The following is a 22,664-nucleotide window of genomic DNA, read 5'->3' as shown; positions in this document are numbered from 1 at the left end:
GCATACTTGCTCCCTATTATGATCAGGTTGGACCTCCTTTTGCCTTCAGATTGGCCTTCATTCTTGGTGGCATAGATTCAACAAGGTGTTGGGAACATTCCTCAGAGATTTTGGTCCATAGTGACATGATAATATCACGCAGTTGCTGCAGATTTGTCAGCTGCACATCCATGACGCAAATCTCCCGTTCCACCACATCCCAAAGGTGCTCTATTGGATGAGATGTGGGGACTGTGGAGGCCATTGGAGTACAGTGACCTCATTGTCCAGTGCGGAGATGATTTAAGCTTTGTGACATGGTGCATTATCCTGCTGGAAGGAGCCATCAGAAGATGGGGACACTGTAGTCATAAAGGGATGGACATGGTCAGCAACAATACTCAGGTAGGCCGTGGTGGTCAACGATGCTCAATTAGTACAAAGGGGTCCAAAGTGTGCCAAGAAAATATCCCCCCCACACCATTACACCACCACCAGCCTGAACGGTTAAAACAAGTCAGGATGGATCCATGCTTTCATGTTTACACCAAATTCTGACCCTACCATCTGAAATCAAGACTCATCAGACCAGGCAACTTTTTTTGCAATCTTCTATTGTCCAATTTGGTGATCCTGTGCTAATTATAGCCTCAGTTTCCTGTTCTTAGCTGACAGGAGTGGGACCTGGTGTAGCCCATCTGCTTCAAGGTTATATGTATTGTGTGTTCAGAGATGGTATTCTGCATACCTTGGTTGTAATGAGAGGTTATTTGAGTTACTGTTGTCTTTCTATCATCTCAAACCAGTTCTGCCCATTCTCCTCTGACATCAACAAGGCATTTTTCTCCACACAACTGCCGCTCACTGGATATTTTCTCTTTTTCGGGCCATTCTCTGTAAACCCGAGAGATGGTTGTGTGTAAAAAACCCCAGTAGATCAGCAGTTTTTAAAATACTCAGACCAGCCTGTCTGGCACCAACAACCATGCCACGTTCAAAGTCACCTAAATCCCTTTTTTTTCCCCATTCTGATGCTCGGTTTTAGCTTCAGCAAGTCATCTTCACCACGTCTAAATGCATTGAGTTGCTGCCATGAGATTGCTTGGTAATACATATTACTAATCAGCCAATGGAACAAGTGTACCTAATAAAGTGGCCAGTGAGTGTAGTTTTCATTGTAATCCATGACCCTGGGGAAAGATTTATCCTTAGTTGCTGTCTCTGGGGGCAGGAGGAAAAAAAAAAAAAAAAAAAAAAAAAAAAAAAAGGAAGGACACACAAAACCACGAGGGGTACAGTTGTTACCGAGACAGAAATGAACAGACATTAACAACCAAAAAGGAAAGAAAGGTTTTAAAGGTTTTCCAGCACACTTACATGATAATAACCTGACAGAGGTCCTAACCCTTCCTACTTTTAATTTATTTTTTTTAGTAAAAAGTGATTGTCTGCAGTCTATGTCCTGGTGTTAGAAATTTCCAAATACTTCCTCTTCCAAAACGAAAAGAGGGCAAAATCTTTTCTAATAAGTAAACTCTCCAAAACCAGAAAAATTCATTTTTTTTCCTTATTTTTTTTCTTTCTTTTTAGAGAGAAAAACAAATTGATAATGTAGGGGGCTCGTATATAGACATCTCGGATCACAAGAAATCCTGAGATCTGTAAAATTAGCATTTAAAATAAAAAAAAACACCAAAACCTGATATACAACATTTGGGTGGTCCGTTCCTTTAAGTTGTTCACTCCTAGTGACATTAAAAAGGTAAGACCCCCTCACCCCCCAATCTACCTGTAGGTGGGGCCCTCAGTCAAGGTGCCCAGTCTGGGATAAATCACACACATTCTTATAGTGCACTGAATTATCTTGTATTAATATGAACAGGTTATTAGCATCAAACAGTCCAGTGAGCACCACTAGAAGGACGCCACCTGCAGCTAATCGTGGGAACCCCCTGCTGGGGTTCTCCCATCTAATCACAGAGCGAGTGCATTCGTGAGTGTAAATGAACCCCAAGGCTATCTAGGATTTGTAGTCTCAGGGAGTTATCAAATTTACAACTTATTACAGGAGGTGTGGCATTTATATGCTTTACCAGGACGGCATTATATTTCTTGTAAAAAGGGAAACTTAACACTATTTCAGACATCAGACAGTACTTCACACTGCAGAGCAATGGTGGACCGTCCATAGGGGGCACACGGGCGCCGCCCCCCCATTCATACGTCTGGCCCCCTAATCTACATGCGGCATGCCAGACGCATGGATTTCAATGTCTTTTTTTTTTTTTTTTTTTTTTTTTAAGCACACGATTAGAGCCTGAGGCTCTAATTGGCAAAGAAAAAAAAAAAAAAGAAGGAGGGAAGGTGGGCTCAGTCCCAGACCCGCCCACTTGTGTGACAATAGCAAAATAATATTCGCCATCGTCTTCCTGATTCAATTCCCGGCCAATCAGGAAGCAGTTCCTGAGACCCGATTGGCCAAGAGTCCTAAGACTCCCTGGCCAATCGGGTCTCAGTCAGGACCCATTTTAGCCACTGGAGTGAGGAGCTGCAGCCCAGATCCATGCCTGCCTGATCTGCCTCCTTCCTAAGGTAAGGAGGCCTCTGATTGCCGCCGCATTCCCGTCCGTCTCCCACAGGGTATGGCGTTGGTTTGCCACCCCCAAAATATTGAGCACCAGTCGCCAGTGCTGCGGGGATTCTCCCTATTCTAACCCTACTCTTCAGGGAACCTTTCCCTGCGCTATTCTCTTTCCCTATCCCGTGGGTATCTGTCCCTCACCCACTGCTCACTCCAGGTGTGCCCGAATGAAACTGGACAACATATTTTTAAAGTCCTTCATCAAGATCTTACATCTTAAGAAAATGTCAGCATCCAATCAGATAACGGTCTTCTCTGAGAAGAGTGTCCATAAGGGGACAGTTCCCTTAAACTTCTCTTCATCTGTAACAATGGCAGTGTGTCATCTTAAGACCCCTTTCACACTGCAGTGCCGCTAAAGCGCCAGTTGTTTTTGCAGTGCTTTAGCAGCATTTTAACTGCGCTAGCTGGGCGGGTTTTTTTAAGGTCACGTGACAAAAATAAATAAATAAAAGTCCCCTTTTGCGGCACTTTCAAAGCGCTTTGAAGGCACTTTGGAAGCGCTGCCCATTCATTTCAATGGGCAGGGGCATTTTGGGAGCTATATTTATAGCGCTCCCAAGCCGCCCCAAAGATGCTGCTTGCAGGACTTTTTCTAACGTCCCGCAAGTGCACCGCCCCAGTGTGAAAGCACTCATTGCACTGAATAGGAGGCAGTTTTCAGGCGCTTTTTGGAGGCCATTTTTAGCGCTAAAACCTGCCTCAGTGTGAAAGGGGTCCAAGGTTGGAGGAACGCTTGCACCTGCCTACATGCCTGTAGAATTGAAGTGATAGTAAACCCTTTTTAAAAAAAAATTAAAATAGTATTGCAGAGTGTGGCCCCTTACCACCTCTTCTGGGGTCCCCCTTACCTGTGTGCCCCCCCCCCCCATAGCTTGCTGTGTGCGGTGATGCTCCCAAGCTGAGCTATGCGTGTCCATAGAAAGACAAAAGCCTTGGTCTAGGTGTTATGCAAGTGGCCAGGAAGTTATTGAGGTAAAGATGTGGCAAAAAAGGTTCCTGAACTACTTTGGTTTCAACTAGGGATGCACCGAAATTTCGGCCGCCAAAACATATTGGCTGAAAATGGTGTTTCGCATGCGCAGTAGCAGTGGCCGCGCCGCCCATTGCTAGATATCATCCTGGCTCAAGGTCCTGTCCTCCCCTCCCTCCCCTCCTTGCAGAGCGGCCATCTCCCTGTGTCAGGGAGCCAAATTGTCCGTCCGTAATAACAATGTCCCGCCTCCTGTGATTGACGGCACACTGATCCAATGCTGGGACATTGAATCAGTGTTACGTGTTAACAGGAGGCGGGACATTGTTACTGCGGCCTGGGCAATTCAAATGACACACAGAGATTGCCACTCTGATCTGGGCACAGGCAAGCTGCATCCACTGGCGAGAGGCTGCATGACGGGCACAAGGCTGCATCTGATGGGCACTGGTGGGGCTGCATTGATCTCTTGTATTATGTCTGCAGTCTCTGACCATCTCCTGTACCATGTCTGCTAGAGGTGCACCAAATATTTTGCTAATAAAGATTGCAGACATAATACAAGAGATGCTCAGAGACTGCATTTTTCTTGAACTTTCTTAAAGGTGCCAATATTGGTCAACAAATTCATATTAATTTAAATTGGTGATATGAATTAAAATGTTGTATACTAATAATTTATATATATGTCGCAGGCAGTGTTAACCGGGCCTTACTGGAGATATAATCCTTCTAGTAAAAAAAAAAAAAAAAAAAATTTGAGCGGTCTATGCATCAGACCAGAGGGACAAATGAGAAGTAAAGAGACAGAGGGATTTGGTTCCAAAAGAGGGACATTCCCTCTATATTAGGGAGAGTTAGGAGCTATGGTAAAGTACCAAGTGGATTGCCCAAACCAAGTACTGAAGAAATAAAGTGACAATAAAAAATATCTTATTCTCAAAAAACAAAATTGAGACGTCTGTAAGATAGATTACAATGCAACATGCTGCAGAATTTCTACAGTGTATAACCACATGGTTGTGATGGGCACTGTGTGCATGGTGTGGCACACGCCCAGCTGCTGCAAACGGGGAAGGGAACTGGGGTAAAAATATATTAGAAATATGAAAAATATGAAAATAAATATGAAAGAATTGGGGTACAAAGGAACATTTTTGAAACGCTAGTTACCACGTTTAGCTGCGTTTAGCGCTTGAAATGCCTCTAAACTCAGCTTCTGAACTCATTTTTTTGCTTTCCAAAAAAGGCTTCTAAACTCAACTGCCTAAAAATGACATTAAACAAACCTGTGTACATATACACATAAGATAACATTGAATGAGTTCAGGGGCAGCTGAAAAAAGCATCCAACTGCCTCTGAACGTCCGTTTACCAGCAGAGTGTACATGAGGCCTTAATGTGGTTATATCAGAAACCATGAATCAGACTGAGATAGAATACAATTAAATCTCACATGTTTAATAATAATAAAAAAAGTAAACAGAGTAAACTTAGTCAAAACATAGCCAGAGATCAGGAACCGGAAACGGATAGTCAGACAAGCCAAAACATCAGGGATCCAGAGATGAGCATAGTAGAACAGCAAGCAGGATCTGTAGCAAGAAGGAATGTCAGCCAAGCAAGTCTTTAAAAGGAACACAGGAGAGTGTCTCTAGAGATGTGACCAAGGTGAAGGCAGAGATCATCTGGGCTGGATGGCTTAAGTAGGCAGGACTGACGAGCAGGATATCATCAAAAGGTCAGTCACTACGTGGAGAGATGGGAGCTGGCAATTAGCCGACAGCTAAGTGGCCAGCTCAGAGAAGGAAGGGCTGATAGGTTGCCTGTACTGTGATCATTGCAGACTGTGACCCGAGACCCCAGAGAAGTTCCAGCTACACTGATACTCCCCCCCCCCCCAACCCCCTGTTGTATCTGCGGATCAGCTGAGCAGGGAGAGGGGGGAGGTGTAGTGAGGAGGGGGAGAGAATGCCACCATGGAACGCATCTGTGAATCAGATGCGTTCCCATAGAATATGTTCCTGCAATTCACACTGCACAGAAAACACACACTTTTTTGGGCAATGCGGACTGCGAATGCAACGCACATATGTGAACCAAACTGATTGAAACTAAGATTTTAAAAATGTTCTGCGAATTGGATGCAAGCCGCATCCAATTCGCATAGGTGTGAACCCAGCCCAAGACCTGGCTATTAGCTTAGGACTTGAAGTTTTGAGCCCTGTCATAGTCCATAGTAGATGGGAGCGAGCAAGAGAGTGGCGACGAACGTAGCCACCCTGAACACGAAGTCAGATTTGGAGGAGGCTGCGAGCAAAAGGAGGGACTTTGAGTTATGATGATATACTTGAATAGTTTTTTCTTTTTTTTGTCACTTCAAACCACCTGCATATCTTTCACAACATTGGTAGGACTGTCTCATGCAGAAACAAAGAGGTGAGATTTTTCTCTACCATGTTCTACATGTCACACATTTCCCCCCCCCCCCCGCCCCCGCCCCCCGTCATCTGAGATAAACCAATGGCCTTACACGATCAGAAAAATACCTCTTTTGAGGCGATCGTACGATAATCTGATCGTTAGTACACAGCTTTTGAGAACCGTTCACAATAATTCATGCAAAATTATTAGATGGGACAAGCCTGAAAAGTTCTCTTATACAATTTTTGATCAGCACAGAGGTCATTCAAACATGCAATACAAACACATTACATCACTTCCCACTTCTTATTCTGTCGTATGAGAATTTTCATAACTTTAGTAAACTCTTCTTTTGTGATATGAGCCTACCATGCAAAAAAAAAAAAAGGACGATGATTTGTCTAATAATCTCATTGTGTGTACCAGGCATTATTTATAACTTGTCACAGTTTTGAAGCCATATTTAGACCAATAAATCAAGACGGGGGGTTGATTTACTAAAACTGGACAGTGCACGATCTGGTGCAGTTGTCCATGGTAGCCAATCAACTTCTGGCTTCATCTTGTCCTGGAAGCCGATTGGGTACCATGCACAGCCGCACCCAGTTCTGCACTATTAGGTTTCAGTAAATCAACCCCACTTTTTTGTGTAATATGGGTGATCCGGACAGAGTGATGATGTTTTGGATGCCAACTGTGTACCCACATTATCCCATGACAGTAATCTCAACTGATATAAACCAACATATTGCACTAAAAAGTTTCAAAAATATCTTAAAGGAACTTTTCACAGGTAACCACGTTATACACCAAGTATGTTAACAGCTCTCGTAAACAAGAAACACATACCCAATAATAAAGCGGTATACTTGAAATAAGCTGTATTCCCCTTGCTGTGACTTGGACAGATAAAGCTCAGTTCTTGTGCATAGGGATCTTGCGGTGTGTACATGTTCACGTGGTCCAATACTGAACATACCACATCGATCTATTTTTGGTCTGTTCTCCTTTCAGAACTATGTGAATATGGTTCATGCAGTCTGCACTTCAATTCCAAAATTACATATTTTTTTTTTAGTTTTGAATATTATGGGGAAGAATTAAAGTTTCAGGTGTAAAATTTCTGTCTGTGACTACCATTGGAGAGATTTCCCCCCCAACTTCCTGTCCATGTGACACCAGTACAATAAAATGGGGGCCAGGAAGGCATAGAAAATAAACATAATGGCAAAAGTTCAACCCTCCCACACTCTACACAAAATGTGGACAGAAGGAATCCAAACAAACATTTTCCAACCTAACAGGAGTGGCTGGTCCATTAGGGACGTTGCCCCCCTAGTTGGGATGCATGCAGGGCGCCAGACTAATACATTTGTATGAGGTCCCCCCCCCCCCCCCCCAAGCCACGTGATTAGAGCCAGAGTCCCTTATTGGCTTGAAAAAGGTTGGGCTGGGGGGGGGGGGGGGGGGGTAGAGCAGTAGAGCACTGCGCCTCAAACCCACCCACTTGTGGTGACAATAGCGAATCAATATTTGTTATCGTCTCCTGGCTTCTTCTCCCGGCCAATCAGGAGAGGAGGCAGATTGGGTTGGCCAGGAGGAAAAGTCGAGGAAGCCGCGGAGGGGCTGAGTGCGGGGGGACCATGCCGTGGAGGGGCTGAGTGTGGACCTGGTGGGGGGGGGGGGGATTTTTCCTTGGGGCACTATTTATATGATACCAACAATGTGGCATAATGCCCCCCATTGACACCAATGAAAGGGCAGAATTCCTCCCAATGACACCAACGATAGGGCACAATTCCTCCCAATGATGGGGCCCAATTACTCCCAAAGGCACCAATGATGGAGCACAATTCCTCCGATTGACACCAAAGGTGGGGCATTGTTTATTCCCACTGGCCACCCCTTAAAGTGAATGTAAACCCACTCTCATCATTGCTAAATTACTTCCATAGTGCTGATCTATAAGGATATACATGTATCCTTACCTGGCAAATATCTCCCCTTTAGCTGTTTGGAGCCCTGCAATACTCCGGATGCTGTGGGCGGGTCTGTTGTCCAGGGCTCAGTGGGTGGAGTTGTGATGTCAGTAGACTCCCCACCCACCTCTACACTCCCCTTGGCTGAACTTCTGATGGTCTCCTGAATTATGCCCCATGATCACCAACATCCAGTCAAAACCCAGGAAAGTCACCACATGACTTCAGCATGCCCAATCATGCTGAGGTGTGGAGCAACCAATCCTGGGAAAGCTGGAGAAGAAAGGAGGGGGGATGTGAAGTACACAGAATGCCTCTCTCACACTCTTGCATGAGATATGTAAATCACCTGTCAGTCACAGCAAGGGGGGGGGGGGGGGGGGGGAGAACTGACACCATTTCTCTGTGTGTCTGTTTTTATCTTACTGAAAAAAGATAATTGCTCAATGAAATTACATCCTCTGCAACAGATATGAGAATAAAAAAAAAAATTATATATATATATATATATATATATATATATATATATATATATATATATATATATATATATATATATTTGGGTTTACATCCACTTTAGGTCCGAAGGACAGTAAACTGGCCCTTTGTTAAAAAAGTTTGGAGACCCCTTGTATAGACTATATAGGAACAAATCTCTTGATCACCACCTAGTCCAGACCGAATGCTTTGCATTCATTGAGAAAAAGCAAAGTGTCCTCTGAACGGTGCAAGCGATCTCCTTTGTTCAGTAAACAGCAGGGTAGTAGCTCAGCACAGGGCCGGAAGCCAACAGTGGTCAATGTAGTAGCGGTACTTTCCAGCTTCCACAGGTGCGACACATACACACTTACATTGGTCCAGCTTGACAAACACATACACATTTTACATATTTGGATATATACACCTTTAGGCTCCGTGCACACTATAGGCTAAACAAAATGCCAAAAAAGCGCTGGGGAAAAAAAAAAAAAAAAAGAAAAAAAGAAAAGGGGGCTCATAAATCAATATATTTAGCTTAATTGCTATTTGAAAATGTACCACCATCCTTGAATGTACTCAATTTGTTAGACTTTGTGATATTTAAATAATGAACAAAGTTGACAAGGAAAAAAGCTCATAAGAGCGTTTGTTGGCAAATCTCTCCTGAAAACGCAAAAATGGGCCGGGGGTTTTGCCTTGGGGCACTATTTTCGTCCACTGATACCAACAATGGGGCAGAAATCCTCCCAACGACACCAACAATGGGGCAGAAATCCTCCCAATGACACCAACAATGGGGCAGAAATCCTCCCAATGACACCAACAATGGGGCAGAAATCCTCCCAATGACACCAACAATGGGGCAGAAATCCTCCCAATGACACCAACAATGGGGCACTATTCCTTCCAATGACACCAACAATGGGGCAGAAATCCTCCCAATGACACCAACAATGGAGCACTATTCCTTCCAATGACACAAACGATCGGACACATTTCCTCCCAATGACACAAACGATCGGGCACAATTACTCCCAAAGGCACCAACGATGGAGCTTCTGCTTCTAGAAGCTGAAGCTTCAAAAGACACTTCTAGACTAAAATATTATGCATAGACATATAGCATAACACTATTTGCTTCTAGAAGCAGAAAAAAAAAAAAAAAAAAAAAAAAAAAAAGGGGGGAATGCGCAAAAGCTGTTGCTAGGAGCATTTTTTAAGCTAGTGTGCATGGAGCCTTAGCCTGGGTTCACACTGGGGCGTGCGGAACACCACATGTGATTCGCACCTCATTCCTGTGCACATCACATATGATGTCTGTGTGGTGCGATTTGAGCCATACATTCTGTATGGCTCAAATCCGCACCAAAATGGCACAGAACTCTTCTTTTTCCCTGCACCTGAAATACATTGCATCGTTCACACCCATGCAATGCGATTCTGGCAATCGCACTGCGTTTTGAGGTCTGTTTCGGGTTGGCACTAATCTAACATTGACACCCGCAGCAGATGGCATGGACGCCGTGCAAGTGCTATGTAGTGCGATGCGAGTAAACGCAGCAAATCTTGTGCGTTTCCCGCATCCCATCAGTGTGAACCAGGGCTGAATGTGCTGTTTGAAGTGCATCCCAGGAAAAGGAGATTTTTGTATGGATATTTGCAGGGAGAACGGCAGATGGGAGCAAAGGACAATATGTGTGGGAATCCAAAAAGGTGCCCACTGAACACCAAGGGGGATGGACTGTGGGAGGATTAATACAGGTCCACCCAGTAGTGAGCAATATAGAAACAACAATACCGACCTTTCCTTCTGAAAGGACTACTTTCCTGAGTTTAGGAGCCGTGACTTTACCCCGGTATTGATGATCCATATTTTTTTTTTGGGGTCTCCGAAAGCACCGAAGACAGAAAGCCAGGCACCTACAGTAGCATTTTCAAAAGTACATCACAGACTGGGTCAGGGCGGCTGCTGTATAACATATGTGAGCCCCATTCACACTTGAGCATACGGTTTAAGCCCTTTTGCGAGCATATTTAGGATCTGCTGTACAGGAGCTTCTTTTGGAGCATGTCCCCCCCCCAAAAAAAGTTTATGGGAGCAGCTGAAAAATGCATGCAATATGCATTTTTTGCACGTTTTTCCAAGTGATCCTATTAAAGTCTATAGGGGCAAAATTATGCCTCAATTATGCCTGAGCATTGTTGCATGTAGGGAAAAAAAAAACGCAAAACGCTCAGGTGTGAATTGGGCTTTAAGCCAACATCACCCAGGTCATAGTACAAGGTCCCGGACAAAGCACCCTTCTCCATCATCTCATACGGTCAGTTGCGAGCCCCATGGCTACCATTGCTTCCTAGAGTTAGACAATGGCAGCCTTGGCTTTGGCGGTGAGAGCCTCCCTGGCGCCATCCCTTTAGAAACCCATTGCAGCAATGAAGAAAAGTTTGGACTTACCTTCACACCTGATCTGGTGTCTTCTGCAGGTTCTCATTCAGAGCAGAACACAGACAGGCAAAGCCAAACCTTCTCCAGACCAGCCAAGGTCAGACCCAGCAATCAGATCCTCCTAAAAAGTCCCTCCTTGGAGTCAGCTTGTCCTCTACAGTTTGTGAATTACACATATCCTGCAGGAGATAGAAAATTGCTAAAACTCCCCGGCCAAGAGCGTCCTTTATAAGTGAGAGTAGAGCAGAGAGAGATTACAGCTCCAACCGCCTACAGCCTGCACAACTTTTGTTGCCTCCCTCCCTTTCTGACACTGGAGCTGACAACAGGTCAGCACAGCAGAAACACATGTGAGCAGACTATGCCTCATTCCCTGGCTGCACCGACTTGTCAGCAGGGTGTCAGGTCTCTCCTAATCAACCTGTTGGGATCTGCTGAAGTCCTGGGGCAGGTAGACTCCGGCAGCAGCTGGGACCGCTCGCCTCACTTTGTTTTACATTTCCTGGTATAAAAAAAAAAAAAAAAGATATTATATTATATAAAACTTATTATATACAGTAAAACCTTGAATTGTGAGCAAAATTGTTCCGTAAGTATGCTTGTAACCCAAAGCACTTGTATATCAAAGCGAATTTCCCCATAAGAAATAATGGAAACGCAAATGATTTGTTTTACAACTATTTATTCATAAGTCCTTCAGTTTATAGTCCATATAAAAAGATTATAGCAATGTGATAGATTGTGTAACCATAAAATGTACATCCACAAATGGAAGCCTCCACAAGGGGATTAGAAGCAAAATCCAGCAGAAGCTACAGGGTATTAAAAGAGAAGAGAGGCGCCTCTAAGTGTAGCAATACAGTTACATTTAATGAAGGTACAACATTTAGCAACTCACATGGTTGATGATTTAAAACGGGCACATCTAAGTATGCAGGCATCTGAGTTAAAGCTGTCCACATAGACCGTCACCCGCTCCGCCGGCTCTCACCGCTGTCAGTCTGCAATCATGACCGGGAAGACTACCCTGCAGTAGAGAGGTCTGAAAGTGAGGCTTGAACCCCGGATGCCTGGATACTTAGATATGCCTGTTTTAATCTCCAACCATGTCAGTTGCTAAGTTGTACCTTCATTAAATGTAATCATATTGCTACACTTAGAGGCGCCTCTCTTCTCTTTTATACTCAGTTGTAACTTGACGCTACTTGTATATCAAGACATCGCTTGTATATCAAGTCAAAATTTATTGAAAAATGTTGCTTGTCTTGCAAAACGCTCTCAAACCAAGGTTTTACTGTATAATATATATATATATATATATATATATATATATATATATATATATAATGTTTATTTACCGTATATTCCAAAAGTATCTTGTGTTTCCATTCAGATACTTTGGAAAATAAACAAACTGAATTGCATGGTAAGGTATCGCACCCCTTCTGCTTAAAGCGGAGTTCCACCCAAAAGTGAAAGCTCCGCTTATCTATCTCCTCCTCCCCCTCCAGTGCCACATTTGGCACCTTTCAGGGGGGAGCGGGTACCTGATTTTGACAGATACCCATCCCCACTTCCGAAAAAGATCTTGACACGGCGAGATCACCCAGAAGTTCAGCCCCCTCTCCCCCCCCCCCCGCCATTCAGAAAGAACAGCACGCTTCTTACATGCGCAGTAGGGAAGCGGCTGTGAAGCCTCAAGGCTTCACCGCCGGTCTCTCTTATGGGCAATGGTGGCGACATCACCTGAGAGCCTATGGTAAGTGTCCTAATATTAAAAGCCAGCAGCTACAGTATGTGTAGATGCTGACTTTTTAATTTTGCTGGGGGAGACTCCGCTTTAATATATAATACTATTATTATTAAAAAAAGTATTATAAAAAAAATGTCATCATTAATAGTATTAAAATAAAGACACACACTCACATTTATATATATATATATATATATATATATATATATATATATATATATATATATATATATATATACACATTATATAATATATATATTGGGACACCTGCCTTTACACACACATGAACTTTAATGTCATCCCAGTCTTAGTCCGTAGGGTTCAATATTGAGTTGGTCCACCCTTTGCAGCTATAACAGCTTCAACTCTTCTGGGAAGACTGTCCACAAGGTTTAGGAGTGTGTCTATGGGAATGTTTGACCATTCTTCCAGAAGCACATTTGTGAGGTCAGGCACTGATGTTGGATGAGAAGACCTGGCTCGCAGTCTCCGCTCGAATTCATCGCAAAAGTGTTCTATCTGGTTGAGGTCAGGAGTCTGTGCAGGCAGTCAAGTTCCTTCACCTCAAACTCCCTCACCCATGTCTTTATGGACCTTGCTTTGTGCACTGGTGCGCAGTCATGTTGGAACAGGAAGGGACCATCCCCAAACTGTTCCCACAAATTGTCCAAAATGTCTTGGTATGCTGACGCCTTAAGAGTTCCCTTCACTGGAAATAAGGGGCCAAGACCAACCCATGAAAAACAACCCCCACACCAGAATCCCCCCTGCACCAAATGATTTGGACCAGTGCACAAAGCAAGGTCCATGAAGACATGGATGAGGGAGTTTGGGGTGGAGGAACTTGACAGTCCTGACATCAACCCGATAGAACACCTTTGGGATGAATTAGAGCGGAGACTGCAAGCCAGGCCTTCTCATCCAACATCAATGTCTGACCTCACAAATGCGCTTCTGGAAGAATGGTCAAACATTCCCATAGACACACTCCTAAACCTTGTGGACAGCCTTCCCAGAAGAGTTGAAGCTGTTAAAACGGCAAAGAGTGGGCCAACTCAATATTGAACCCTACGGACTAATGGCCCATACACGCTATTAAATTTTCTGCAGATTTACCAAAACCATGTAGTGCAAGGGCCTACCTGATTGCATACAAATTGAAACTCTTATGCCCCATAAACAGGAGCAGAATTTCCGTCAGAAAAATCTTGAATGGTTTTTCCGACAGAATTCCGCTCAAGCTTGCTTTGCATACACACGGTCACACAAAAGTGTGAACTTTCGACCGTCAAGAACGTGGTGACGTACAACACTACGACGAGCCAAGAAAATGAAGTTCAATGCTTCCGAGCATGCGTCAAATTGTTTCCAAGCATGCGTGATTTTTTGCGCGTCCGAATTGCATACAGACGATCGCATTTTCGGATAGGAACTTTTCCGGTCCCAAATATAGAGAACGTGCTCTCAATCTTTTGCTGGCTGGAATTCCGCCAGCAAAAGACCGATGGAGCTTAGACGAGGTTGTAATTTTCCGACAAAAAGCTCTCATCTGAGTTTTGCTGCCGGCATTTCCTATCGTGTGTACGGGGCATTAAGGTTTGACCTCATATTCTATGGTTTTGGTAAATCTAAAGAAAAAAATTTGCAGAAAATCTAATAGTGTGTATGGGGTCTTAGACTGGGATGCCATTAAAGTTCATGTGTGTGTAAAGGCAGATGTCCTAATACTTTTGGTAATATAGTGTATAATATATAAATATATTTTATTTTATTTTTTCACATGGTGCTTTAATGGTGCTTGTTTACTTCTGTGCAGTTCATTTTTTTCATGCATCAGTGCACTGTAAAGGGCCTATTGATGGCAATGACATGCACATAAGCACCCGAGAATGCACCTACCCAAAGCGATAAAAGAAAGATAAGGCAAGCTAAAAAGAACCTGCCACCGACTTGAAAAAAAAAAAATTGTTGGTAAAAGCACAATCAAGTATTTTACACGCTTAAATTAGAACTATAGGCAAAACGTTTTATTTCAGTATGGATAGAGTAAGGGAGGATTATAACCCCTGTCAGATTTTTTCTTTCGCCATGTGTGTCCCATTGCGGAGATTTCCCTTCACTTCCTGTCCCATAGCCAAACAGGAAGTGAAAAATTTAAGGAATACCTTGGTGATCCCCCAGGTTACCAGAACTAGTGTCCCCATTGGAAGATTTCCCCTCTATTACTTTTCTGGGGACAACTTTCACTTTCAAGGATAATGGTAAAGAGGACAAATAGAGAGGGTGAATCTCCCTAACAGGGGCACAGATAGCAATAAAAATGACAAGCAATCTAATCCCTCTCCACTATATCCAAAACTAAACAAAAAAAAACAAAAAAAAGGTGTTTTGCCTTTAGTGATACTTTAACCACCTCAATACAGGGCACTTGCACCCCCCTTCCTGGCCAGGCCATTTTTCAGCGTTGTCACACTTTGAATGACAATTGCGCGGTCATGCTACGCTGTAATTGTTATCATTTTCTTCACACAAATAGAGCTTTCTTTTGGTGGTATTTAATCACTTCTGGGTTTTTTTTTCTTAAAAAAAAAAAAAAAAGATCAAACAGTTTGAAAAAAAAGTTTTTATAAGTTTCTGTCAGTAAATTTTGTAAATAAGTAATTTTACTCCTTCACTGATGGGCACTGATGAGGTGGCACTTATGGGCACTGATGAAGAGGCACTGATATGTGGCATTGATGAGAATTGATAGGCAGCACGAATAGGCAGCACTGATGGCCAGCAGTGATGAGCATTGGCAGCACTGACTGGCATCACTAATGGCCACAGATTGCTGGCACTTGTGGGCACAGATTGCTGGCAGTGGTGGGCAATCATTGCTGGCACTGGTGGGCACTTAATTGTAATCAGGGCACTGATGATCAGTTCCCTGATTACATACCTAGCTGTCCCCTGTGAGGAGATGCTGCTGATCGTCTCTCCTCTCCTCACACTTTGTCAGTGTGAGGCAAGGAGTGACGATTACCAGCATCTCCGTGTTTACATGTGACCGACTGTGATTGGACACAGCTGATCACATGGTTAAAGAGCCCTGGTCGCAGCTCTTTACACAGATCGGGGTCGCGCTGTGTCCTAGTAACAGCGCCGCGGTCATATCATATTCACCCAGAACGAGAGCCGCACCGCCCAGCCGTCATTTGACGGTGGGTGGGCGGGCGACAAGTGGTTAAGGAGGCCATAGATGAGTCAAAAAAAGTAAACGTTCTGTCGATCGAAAAAATAGCTCATACGATTGTGCCATCAATTGTTTCGATTTTCTAAAAAAAGACAGAATGTTGGATCAGGCACTTTCATAAAAATCACGTGGGACACTAAAGAACAGAAAAAAACGAACGATTCAATGATCAACACAAATTTCATTCATTTTTCAACTCGTCTGTGGCCTGCTTCTTTAATTGCAGCATGTCTTTGAATTTGCTACTTAGGCTAGGTTCACACTGCTGCAAATTTTATTGCGAATTTGAGCCGTTGCGATCGCTCAAATTCGCAAGTCATTTTAATAACATCGTTTTCCATGAGTGCCGTTCACATCAATGCGTTGCGTATCTAAGCTGCGTAAAAAAAGGGTCCTGTCCGAGTTTGATCCGTGTGCGATGCAAATTCAGCTCCATAGATTGCAAAATTTGCAGTAGAATCGCAAGAACACATAAAGAATTCGCAATGCAAATTCGCAACGCAATTGGAACAAAATCGCGCTAAATTCGCACTGCAGCAGTGTGAACCTAGCCTTACTGTGACTAGTCCAGGAGAGTCTATTCCCTAGCACAGCCCCCTCTCTCTGTTGCACATAATAACCCTCTCCTCTACCGGGGAGTGTCTAATTAGTGTCCATCCTGGCCCAGATCCTCCCTTCACCTCCTCTACATAACCTTTTCTGTAGCTCCAGGGAGAGGAGAGAGGAGAGAGGGGGAATACTATAGGGTGTAACTTGAGTGACAGCTCTAAAGGTGACCATACTCTCTTTTTTTTCTTTGTTCAGCCTGCATGAAAAAATTCAAATAGGTTCCTCCATTCATGCTATACAGTGCGGATTGACACATTTCCTGCTTCTGCTATTGTATTCTGACAACCAGCACTGTTGTCTGTCTGTTGAGAAAGGAGCGCGGCTTGTAAACACATCCAAGTGCACACGCTCGCGAAACGCGTCCATTTTAGATGACATCACCCGTCTGAGCCAGCCGCATCGTTCGCTTCAAGCCTCGCTCTGAGGCCGCCTTCCGGAGCTGGCGAACCCATCCATATGAAGAGCCACTGCCCTCAGCTGCTACCAGCAAGGATGTCTTTGGCACAGACCTTGGGAGCGTCATCCTGACTATTGTATACCATGCCTGTTACTTCCATCCAAATATGAGCGTATTCTATATGAGATTAAAACCGTTTGTTCAAACTACTGCACCCAGAGGCGCCTCTCCACTTGTGTTCTCTTTACAGCCCTTGGAATATGGTTTCTATTCCACTTTGATGGCAGCCCTGCTTGCATTTTTTGGACGGTTCTTTAACCACTTGCCGCCCGCCCTATTACCAAATGACGGCGGCAAAGTGGTTTGATATTGGCTGCTCTCCTGACAGGGGGGGTCTGTGCTGATTGTTTATCAGCACAGCACCCCCCTCAGATCCCGCCCAGGACCACCAGGGAAGCCATCCACACTGGACCACCAGCAGGGGCGTAACTAGAAATAGCAGGGCCCCATAGCAAAATGTTGTATGGGGCCCCCCTGCAAACAGCCCCCCCCCCCCACAGCTGCCCTAGTGTCAATGCAGCGTGAGCTGTGCCACATACAGCGTGACCTGTGCACAATGCAGCGTGACCTGTGCCCAATACAGTGTGACCTGTGCCCCATACAGCATGACCTGTGCTCAATACAGCGTGACCTGTGCCCCATACAGCGTGACCTGTGCCCCATACAACGTGACCTGTGCCCAATGCAGCATGACCTGTGCCCCATGCAGCGTGACCTGTGCCCCATGCAGCATGACCTGTGCCCAATGCAGCGTGACCTGTGCCCCATACAGCGTGACCTGTGCCCCATACAGCCTGGTCTGCCTGTGCCCCATACAGCATGACCTGTGCCCCATACAGCGTGACCTGTGCCCCATACAGCCTGGTCTGCCTGTGCCCCATACAGCCTCACCTATGCAGAGGAAGAGGCAAGCCACCCGGATCAGCAGAGAGCGGGATTGCCCGCTGTAATAGCTTTCATTTGAATTTCCCGTCTTCCCGGGGCTCGTCGTCACATAGCCCCACCTTTTGCGCCGACGCCTTTGATGACGTCACATGTCCCGCATTGGATCGGCGTTCTGTCTATCAAAGGCGCCGGGCCAAGAGGTGGAGCCCCGGGAACACTGGAAGTTCTAATGAAAGCTCTTACATCGGGCAATTCAGCTCTCTGCTGATACGGACAGCTCGCCTCTTTCTCTCCTCTCTCTTCCCCTGGCTGGGAGACTGTGCCGGCGGTGCTCTCATCCTCACTGGGCCCCACTCGGCTGCGGGTCCCATAGCGCCCGCATGGGTCGCTATGGTGGTAGTTACGCCCCTGACCACCAGGTATGCCCCTAGACCCCCAGGGAAATACCACTATGTGCCCAGGCAGCTGCCAATCTGTGCCCAGGCAGCTGCCAATCTGTGCCCAGGCAGCTGCCAATCAGTGCCCACTCCAATGCCTACCACTGCCAGTGCCACCAGGGATGCCTATCAGTGCCGCGTATCAGTGCCACGTATCAGTGCCCATCAGTGCCTAGCAGTGCCACCTATCAGTGCCCATCAGTGCCCAGCAGTGCCGCCTATCAGTGCCCAGCAGTGCCGCCTTTCAGTGCCCATCAGTGTCGCCTATCAGTGCCCATCAGTGCCAACCAGTGCCACCCAGTGCCACCCATGAGTGCCCATCAGTTCCGTCTATCAATGCCCATCAGTGCTGCATATCAGTGCCGCCTACCAGTGCCCATCAGTGTTACATATCAGTGCCCATTGGTGCCACCTCATTGGTGCCACCGTATCAGTGCCTGTCAGTGCCGCCTTATCAGTGCCCATCAGTGAAAGAGAAAACTTACTTATTTACACATTTTTTTAACAGAAACAAAAGCAAAACTTTTATTTTTTTCAAAATTTTCGGTCTTTTCTTATTTGTTTAGCAAAAACTAAAAACCACAAAGGTGATCAAATACCACCAAAAGAAAGCTCTATTTGTGGGAACAAAATGATAACAATGTAGCAAACTGCGACAGCGCTGAAAGCTGAAAATTGGTCTGGGCAGGAAGGTGTCCAAGTGCCCAGTATTGAGGTGGTTAACTTCTTCTAGCGCCATTACATAGACTATTTAGCCTGCGTATGCCATATGGACTTACCGTATTAGTTCTATTATAATATTACCACAGACTTGCATTGGGAAATATATGACTCCTGAGTTGTTGCGCCTATACTTGTTGCCATACTGGATTACAGGAGTGCAGTTCGTTCTGAATTTCCATGACCTGTTTTCAGCAGACAGCGGGCTGTCAGCTGACGTCACAGAACCTGTCCAGGCTGGGGCAAGATCACGGCAATGAAGTCGGGATCCACCTACATGCCTGGACCAGCACCCAGCTCAGCCTCTTAGCCAGCCGCTGATAGCCTGAGCTGGCCGCTCCCGCCCCCCATCACAGTCCAGTAAGTGCGGGTGGGGGGCAGAGCAGACAACGATGACAGTCCGCTAGCTCTCTGCTCAGGGAACCCTGAGAACCGAGTGACCAGCAGTGTTTGATCGCCCAGTTCTCGGTGTTAGAGCTGGCAGGGAATGGATGCAGCATCAGAGCGATGCTGCATCCACCTAGGTAAGTATGATTCTGGAACCCCCCCCCCCCCCCCCCCGTATTTCTTCTCTTTTAAACTTTTTTTTTTTCTTTTCCTGAGATGCTTCGTGGTTTTAGACTTCATTGCTATTTTTTTCTCTTTCTTCTGGAGGGGGTTTTCTCAGCAAACCACACAATCCTGGCTGCATGCTTGAGCTAAGGGCAGATGGATTCCAGGAAGTAAATGCTACACTCTCACTGGAGGAGTTCTTCCCCTGGCAGCCAGGGGAGCCCCTCAGCTCCATCAGTGCTGGTCCCTGACTGGTTTCACCAATGTCACTCAATGGAGCGTACTTATTGGGATGTTCCAGCCCTGGATTGGCCTCCCTGGCCCTTCCCCCTCTATCCTTCCTGACTGTCACCCATCTACTCTGTTCTAGTGCCTGCACCTCTTTGTCTCCACCCGCCTCTGTGCTGGCCGCTGCCGGCACCTGCCGTGTACGTTCCTGGCTCTCCTTTAGTATGGAGGGACTTCTCAGTGCTGACAGTTGCTTCCCCAGATTCAGAACCTGGGCTTCCAGGGAAACAATGTGCTTACATTTTGCACAGCAGTATTCGCCCTCGATCGGATGATCAAGGAACGCATACATGCTGCAAGATGTACAACGAGCCGCCTCTCCACACCCACCGGGCATCGTACCTACTAATTTAATGAGGATTGGGGATTATACCCTGTCCAAATTACCTAACAACTAGCTATCTGACACTACTACTCAACAATACACAGGTACTCACAGCCCATGTGTACTCGCAGCCTACATGCACGTGCAGCCCACATGTACTCACAGTCCACATGCACTCGCAGCCTACATGCATGCGCAGCCCACATGTACTCACAGTCCACATGCACTCGCAGCCTACGTGTACGCGCAGCCCACATGTACTCACAGTCCACATGCACTCGCAGCCTACGTGCATGCGCAGCCCACATGTACTCACAGTCCACATGCACTCGCAGCCTACGTGTACGCGCAGCCCACATGTACTCACAGTCCACATGCACTCGCAGCCTACGTGTACGCGCAGCCCACATGTACTCACAGTCCACATGCACTCGCAGCCCACGTGCACTCGCAGCCCACATGTACTCACAGCCCATGTGCACTCGCAGCCCACATGTACTCACAGTCCACATGCACTCGCAGCCTACGTGCACGCGCAGCCCACGTGTACTCTCAGTCTAAGTACACTTGCAGCCCACGTGCACTCGCAGCCCACGTGTTATCGCAGCCCATGTGTACTCATTTTGCATGGGCTTCCACTTTAAATGTGTACATAAATCCCTGAAAAAAAAAACTCAACAGTGTCCCAGAATGAGCTAAAACTGATACAAAGTGATACAGTGTCCGAAAAAAGGAAAAGGAAATGTAGCAAAGCTTCTTTCTTTACTTTTGTGTGGTTGATGACCAAACCTCCACCCCTAGAACTCCAAACCAAACACTACATGCTGTCCTCCACCCACATGGATCTGCACTCACTAAAAGATATTGCCCCACTTTCACAAGTATGGCCATTGCGCTGAGATCCCAGAAAGATGAAAGCCGCCTCTTCAATCACTAAGCTGTCTTCTGATGTTTACATGTAATCTCTCCACCAGCGAGCATACAAAAGAAGAAGCCATACATAGTGTGATAACATAGGATTAAAAGCCTTTTATTAACACAAAACCATTATACTCATATTTAAGTTGTACAACAAAGCATCCAAAACGTCTCCCAGCAGACCACAGCAGTAGCAGTAGCGAGCGCTGCTGTCTGAGTCGCACACATGGCTGGCCGCACTGTGATAGGAGACACTGCCTCATACACAGATGAATGCGGCCGATCAACACACAAAGACTGGCTCTGCTCTAATGCATTTTATCTGATGACTTCTTCCAGAGGAACCCTGGTAGTTTTTATCTGTTGAAGTACAAAATAAACCACTTGCCGACCGCCGCACGCCGATGTACGTCCGAAGTTTGCTGGCGGATATCGTTGTTATGGCAGCAGCTAGCTGCCATAACCCCGGTATCCCCGTTTTCGTGCGGAGGTCGTCTTTCAGATAAAAGCGGTCTCTGTGGCGGATTCGCCGCCAGATCACTTTTATCGGTGGCGGGAGAGGGCCCCCCCCTCCCGCCGCGAACCGGTGCCCTCCGACGCTTACCGGAGCCGTTGGTAGCGGCGGAGGCGATCGCGTCCTTCTCAGTGCTGTGCCTGGAGACGAGTGAGGCTAAGATGGCGCCCACTCGTCTCCATGACACTGCTGGGCGGAAGCGACGTAAAAACATCACTTCTGCCCATACGTCTTAAAGGAACATTTTTTTCAATGTCATTTTTTTAATTGACTTTTTTTTTTTTTTTTTTTTATTGAATTTTAGTGTAAATATGAGATCTAAGGACTTTTTGACCCCAGATCTCATATTTAAGAGGTCCTGTCATGCTTCTTTCTATTACAAGGGATGTTTACATTCCTTGTAATAGGAATAAAAGTGACACATTTTTTTTTTTTTATAACAGTGTAAAAATAAATAAAATAATGTAAAATAAATAATAAAAAGAATAAATAAAAAAAAAAACCCTGTCCCAACGAGCTCGCGCGCAGAAGCGAACACATACGTGAGTAGCGCCCGCATATAAAAACGGTGGTCAAACCACACATGTGAGGTATCGCCACAATCGTTATGCCGCGTACACACGGTCGGACTTTTCGTCTACAAAAGTCCAACGGACGCTGACGGACTAAAGGTGGCTGGTAATCCGATCGTGTGTGGGCTTCTCCGGACTTTCAACGGACTTTTTTAGCCTCAAATCCGACGGACTTTAGATTTGAAGCATGCTTCAAATCTTTACGTCGTAAGTACGACGGACCCCGAAGTCCGCTCGTCTGTATGCTAGTCCGACGGACAAAAAAACGACGCATGCTCATAAGCAAAAACTAAACGGAAGCACTCGGTCTAGTAAAACTAGTGTTCGTATTGTAGGTAGCACATTCATCACGCTGCAAAATCTGTGATCGTTCAATGCAGCGCATTTTATTTCTTCTTTACGAAGGCTCTAAAGAACGAAGGTGTTTTGCTGTTCATAATCAGAGTTCTCCCAAACTGATTTCTGGATTCTTTTTCT

General features: G+C 45.6%; 1 protein-coding gene across 1 annotated transcript in view; it reads right to left on the bottom strand.

Annotated features, from left to right (window-relative positions):
* P2RY6 (pyrimidinergic receptor P2Y6) overlaps positions 1-11,255 on the bottom strand; it is a 146,775-nt gene extending 135,520 nt beyond the window's left edge. Inside the window, exon 1 of the mRNA XM_073612917.1 lies at positions 10,932-11,255. The gene's annotated coding sequence lies outside the window, so the exon portion shown is untranslated. The remainder of the gene's footprint in view (positions 1-10,931) is intronic.
* Between the last annotated feature and the right edge of the window lie 11,409 nt (positions 11,256-22,664).

The sequence above is a fragment of the Aquarana catesbeiana genome, linkage group LG02, assembly GCF_042186555.1.
Source record: "Aquarana catesbeiana isolate 2022-GZ linkage group LG02, ASM4218655v1, whole genome shotgun sequence".
Classification (NCBI taxonomy): Eukaryota; Metazoa; Chordata; class Amphibia; order Anura; family Ranidae; genus Aquarana; species Aquarana catesbeiana.
This window is presented reverse-complemented; position numbering and strand designations above follow the sequence as displayed.